Below are 6,000 nucleotides of genomic sequence, written 5' to 3'. Positions count from 1 at the left end.
GTGCAGGCAGGTAGACAAGGTCATAACGAGGTAGAGTGTGAGGTCAAGAGTCCATCTTATCATACTAGGGAACCATTCAATAGTCTTAGTGGGACAGAAGCTGTCCTTGAGTCTGTCCAATGGGAGAGGGGAGAAGAGAGAATGTCTGGTGTAGGTGGGGTCTTTATCGAGGTAGCAGGAAGTATAGATAGAGTCCATGGAGGGGAGGCTGGTTTCCGTGATGTGTTGAGCTGTATCCACAACTCTCTGCAGTTTCTTGTGGTCACGGACAGAGCAGTTGCCGTACCAAGCCGTGAAATGTCCAGATAGGATGTTTTCTAGAATCAGAATCAGAATCAGGTTTATTGTCACTGACATACGTTGTGAAATGTGTTGTTTTGCGGCAGCAGTACAGTGCAAGGCATAAAAATTACTATAAGTTACAAAATAAATAAATAGTGCAAAAGAAGAATAACGAGGTAGTGTTCATGGGTTCATGGACCGTTCAGAAATCTAATGGCGGAGGGGAAGAAGCTGTTCCTGAAACATTGAGTGTGGGTCTTCAGGTTCCTGTACCTCCTGCATCAATAAAAATTGGTGAGTGTCAAGGGGGACATGCTAAATTTCTTTAGCCTCCTGAGGAAGTAGAGACGCTGGTGAGCTTTCTTAGCCATGGGGTCTACTTGGTTGGACTAGGACAGGCTATTGGTGATGTTCACTCCTAGGAACTTGAAGGTCTCAACCCTCTCGATCTCAGCACCATTGATGTAGACAGGTGCATGTGCACTGCCCCCCTTCCTGAAGTCAGTGACCAGCTCTTCTGTTTTGCTGACATTTGAGGGAAAGCTTGTTGTCATGACGCTATGTCACTAAGACAGCCACTTAAAACTGAAGTGGGTAAGAATTTCTTCTCCCGGAAGGTGATGTGTCTCTGGAATTATCTACCTCGGAGAGTTATGGACACTAGATCACTGAAAGAATGCAAAGCCAAGATGTCTCTGGGAATAGAGGGCTGTGGGGAACTGGCATAGACAAGTTGAGGCCTGGGTCAGGTCAGTCTTGATCTCGTTGAATGGTGGGGCGGGCTTGAGGGGCCGAGTGGCCTACTCCTGCTGCTATATTCTTGTGTCCTTCCTGTGTGGATAAATGTTCATTGGCTGGCACCAAGAGACAAAACGAGAGGTAGCTCAAACTTGGATGTCAGAAGAAATTGGGCACCGTAGTAGATCCAAGGAGGGGGTAGGTATGAAGGCCAGGAACACTTGACAACCTTATCAGGAGTGTGGTGAGCCCTCCCCCTCTCCCCCAGTGCCGGGTGTGTGTAGTGAACCTTCCCCTCCCATCTCCGCGGCTCCTCCGCTCTCCGTCACTCTGCGCTATTTCTCCCAGACTCGCTCCTGGTGTGTGTGTGTGTGTGTGTGTGTGTGAACTGCCTTCTCTCCCCAGTTTCGCTGGTAAACTCCGCTGCTCTCCGCCCAGCGCCGGCTGCGGGTGAAGCGTGCGGATCTCCGCGCTTTCCATGTGGCTCCCCGCGGACACCAGCGTCGGTGTCTCGCCTGCTGCTAAACCATTCGGAGCCGCTAACCTTTCCCAACGAGGCTGCCAACTTTGCCGAGCTTTCGTTGCTGGGGCACCTCTAATTCTGCAAAAAGTGACCCTGTGGCACGTTAACCGTGAGTCGGATCAGCGCAGCGGGATTAGACAACCCATTTCACAGCGCAACGAGGATTAAGTGAGTACTTTTCACTCCCGGTGTGATGTTAACCCTCGTTGCATATTGGAGCTATTGGCCATTGTGTTGCCATTTGATCAGGACTGTTTGATGTGAAGCCGGCAAGGCAAATGCAATTTGATCTGTCTCAGGTCAGTTTGGGGTAAATTTATTTTATTGTTCTCTGTCGATTGTGGCCAGGGTCAGTTCCCCACTCCGCTTCCAAGACCCCTCGTGGTCCTGTGTACGGGACGACTCCTGTGTGAGCCCAGGTACGGAAGGTTCCTGTTCGCGTTATATCCTCAGAACTGTTACTGAGACGAAATAAACTTGCGATTTGCAACAGCAAACCATTGGATCTGCCCCCTCTTCCGTGTAAAGGTTAGTACGAGACAGGAGAGGAATTCCAGCAGTGAAATATAGCCGGCAGATTTGTGGAGTTTCTAGATTCGGAGATGAGACACTGCTATTTTGATCTATTTAGTAACGGAATTGACTGAAAAATGAACAACTTGTGGGCTTAAAGAGTGCTTTTTTTTAAATAAAAGCGATTATGAGGGTTTTTATTAAAAAAGCTTCCAACTTAAATCCATGAAACAGCACCACCGTCTGCCAAAGGTGGCTGTTCGCATCTAATTCGCCCGTGTGTGCAGCTTGTGCGAGTTTTTTAACCCTCTTTCCCCGGCAGACTGTAATGATGGTTTTACAATCCGGCCGAGATCCGTGCTTTGTGTTTCAGCTCGGTGCCACCATCTCTCAGCACCTCAGTAACTTAAATTTCAGACAAAGTTAAAAACAGATTTTTATTCCGCTTATTGCATAAGACTGCGGAGATCCGGGTGAAGGGACCGCTTTGGCCACCCCCTTTGGTTAGGTCCAAGGGTGATGGATTTGGTTTTGCGGAGATTAGAGCGACTGGGAGTCGGGGTGGGGTGCGTTTTTGATGATCCACACTCCGTCCCAGCCTCCCGCTGAAGTTCAACGTCCAAGCCACGCATCCGAGACGTCCCTCACTTTTGGGTGTCCGAAACAACGAGGGGAACGTTAATTCGCCGGGGATGGCGCATTCCAGTATAAAGCCCCACAATATCAATTGCATTTGGCTTTTGTGAAATGTTAATGGGAGTTATAAAATATTGTACCCACTCACAACTATTTCGCCACTTTCTTTCAGTCAAATTTTGTTTGAATCCATTCTAAAATAACTTGACTTATCTTGGCCGTAGATAGTTTCATATTAATCGCAGAGAAAAAGGGAGATAAATGTATTAAATTCAAGACTTGCGTTTTGAAATCGCTTTAATAATATCCACAGCGTTGCAATGTCATACCTTCCCTCTTGAATCCGACCCTGTCGGTGATACTTAACCCGCTGCCCTGAAATTACAGATCTTGTTGATTTCAGTCCCTGCAGAAAAAAATACACGACACCGTGCAAAATATTTCGCTTGTTGTTGTGACATGGAGGTTGATCCGGCGAGTAAGTTGTTGGAGATGCAATGTGGATCCCTCCAAATCTGCACCCCTGTATCCTGGCTTTGCATCGGACAATATCTGCGTCGCCGCATCTTCTGAGCGGTTTGCTCCCACCCTTCCGCCCAATACAAATGTTTCGACCCTGAGATAAATGTTTTGTCGGCGTAGATCTCTCCTTTGCATTTGGCAGAAGCTACAAATGTTTTAATCACAGTGGTGAACGGAATCATTATTAAACTCCGATGCAAATCCAGATTTGGAGGTGTCAAAATGTGTTACCTGCATGCATCTGATACAGTTTTGTTTAAAACCGGCGCAAAAAAAAGATTGCATTTACATAGCGCCTTTAACGTGGTTACAACACAATCCAAGGCTGGTGGGCAGTTTTAAGTGGGGGAGGTGGAGTTTTGGCAAGGGTCAGGGATAGTGGGGCAGTTCACCTCTAAGAGACCTGAACTGAAGGCATATGGTTATCTGGGGAGGGCCACAGAGATGGAGTAACCAGTTAATAAGGATGAGGTGTCCCATAACCAGGAGGCAGTGGAGACACAGAGGAACTCAGTGGGTCAGGCGGCATCTATGGAGGGAAATGGACAGTCGATGTTTCAGACCGAGACCCTTCATCAGAACTGAGCCAGCAAGCCAGCAGCAGGGTGAGTGGGAGTTCGAGGAAATTAGGACCAGAGCAAGCAGGGCTTTTATGTGGTTGTAGGTTTGCAGGGGTTGGAGAACAGGCTGCAGGTCAGGACTGAACTGAAGTTGGTCAAGACGAGAGGTGCAGGTATGGGGATTTCAGTAGCAAGTGAGTGAAGATGGGACCCAGTCGTAGACATGAAGGTGGAATAAGCATCATTAGTGGTGGCTTAGAAACACAGACTGAAGATCATTCCCAGGTCAAATTTGGCACCTAGGCTGTAAAGAGTCAGGTTCAGCCTTGGACAGTTACTGGGGTGTTGGATGGATGGATGGAGAGAGATAACTAGGGAATGGAAATGGCAGCAGCTTGCAAACAGTGCCTTCACTCTTCCCAATATTTAGTTAGGGAAACTTTTTGCTCCCTCAGTTTGGAATGTCTGACAACGTAGATCACAAGATCACAAGACAAGGGAGCAGAAGCAGGCCATTCAGCCCATCGAGTCTGCTCCAAGGAAAAGGGAAAAAAAGAAATGAGAAATGGGGAATGGGGGGGGAAGAGAAAAAAACCTATTCTAATCCCAATTTCCGGCCTTATCCCCATATCCCTTGATACCCCTACTATTTAGATATCTATCTATCTCTTCCTTGAACGCCCCCACTGATCTGGCCTCCACTGCTGTACGTGGCAAGGAGTTCCACAAATTCACCACCCTCTGGCTAAAGAAATTTCTCCTCATCTCCATTTTGAAACTGTACCCTCTGGTCCTGGACTCACCCACCAAGGGAAACAGCCTAGCCACATCTACTCTGTCCTTTCCTATCAACATTTTAAATATCGCTATGAGGTCCCCTCTCATTCTTCTGTACTCCAGTGAGTACAGTCCAAGAGCCGACAAATGCTCACCATACGTAAGCCCTTTCATTCCTGGAATCATCCTCGTAAATCTGACTGAGAATTGGAGGATTTGTAAGAGATGGCAGTGAGCCTGTCACCATTAGCATCCACTTCCATTGTGCTTTCAGTGATGGTTTGAGGAACAGCCTGTTGCTGGATCACGGGAGGAAGCCAAGGGTAGATCACTGGGTCACCAGAATAATAGACAAAGTATAAGATTGTATGCAGCAACAAACAAGAAGTCAGAGGAACTCAGAGGGTCAGGCAGCATCCATGGAGGGAAGTGGGCAGTCAACATTTCAGGTTGAGACCCTTCATCTGGACCGATGAAAGGTCTTGGCTCAAAATGTCGACTGTCTATTTCCCTCCACAGATGCTGCCCGACCCGCTGATTTCCTCCAACTTCTTGTTTGTTGCTCCAGATTCCGGCATCTGCAGTCTCCTGTGTCTCTGTAAGATTGCACACACTATTCTCAGGATATCATTGTTCCTTGTCCTCAGGGTCTGCTGACAATTACCAAAGCTGGAGGGTTGTATGTAGACAAAATCTCTAGGATTACATTAGCGTTAATGATTCCAGTCACCATTGTGATTAAAATGTTTGTAACTCCTGCCAGTTTGATACATAAGAAAGGCATTACCTGGGTTCCATAATCACCCAGCTAAATGATGATGGACGAGGAGAGTGTTGTCAACTATGTCACTGCCTATGGTCAGGGCAGGGAGGCTGGGGAGCGATCATATAACTCTATTGCACTTGTATATGAATGCTTATTCATTTCTCATTCACCGTTAGCCTATACGTGATTCCTTCAGCAGCGCTTTGACCTGAGATCACATAAAGCATTCATTCCTTGATTTGCAGTGTGAATTTTAGCCAATCCTCATAGTTTCATCAACTTGTTTGTCAGTTGCAGTAAGATTTGTGAACCAGATCAAGAGTGAAATATAACTCAACATTTCACTTCACACAAACATCACATCGAGCTCCAAAAACACTGTGGTCTGCGCATTTAAAATGGATGTTTAATTCATATTTAAAAGATGTGATTTTATTTGTGTCAATGTGCAGTGTTTTAGTAAGCTTTTATTTTTCTTTGGTGGTATATTTCCAGACCGGACACTTTCCCCAACCATGCAACCCTGCTTTAGAGGAAAATATTGGCAAGAATTAGTGGCAGTCTAACACAACTGCAATTTGAATCTGCATACTTTTAAATTAGGCAACAAATCTCCCTTCCAATATCTGTGTGCTCAAGCACAATCTGAAAAGCGCCCCAGTGCGTGTTGTAAACGTTTTTAG

The 6,000-nt window shown here is 46.5% G+C and overlaps 1 protein-coding gene across 5 annotated transcripts in view; it reads left to right on the top strand.

The window, feature by feature from the left end:
* The first annotated feature begins 1,313 nt into the window (after positions 1-1,313).
* LOC127571521 (caM kinase-like vesicle-associated protein) overlaps positions 1,314-6,000 on the top strand; it is a 139,817-nt gene continuing 135,130 nt past the window's right edge. The window contains exon 1 of one of the 5 annotated variants that reach the window (XM_052017958.1): positions 1,314-1,711. The gene's annotated coding sequence lies outside the window, so the exon portion shown is untranslated. Of the gene's footprint in view, positions 1,712-1,750; positions 1,843-3,759; positions 3,820-6,000 lie in introns of those variants that run through there. The other 4 variants (XM_052017957.1, XM_052017962.1, XM_052017959.1 and 1 more) reach the window with 4 other exon arrangements.

Source organism: Pristis pectinata, chromosome 6 (assembly GCF_009764475.1).
Source record: "Pristis pectinata isolate sPriPec2 chromosome 6, sPriPec2.1.pri, whole genome shotgun sequence".
NCBI lineage: Eukaryota > Metazoa > Chordata > Chondrichthyes > Rhinopristiformes > Pristidae > Pristis > Pristis pectinata.
This window is presented reverse-complemented; position numbering and strand designations above follow the sequence as displayed.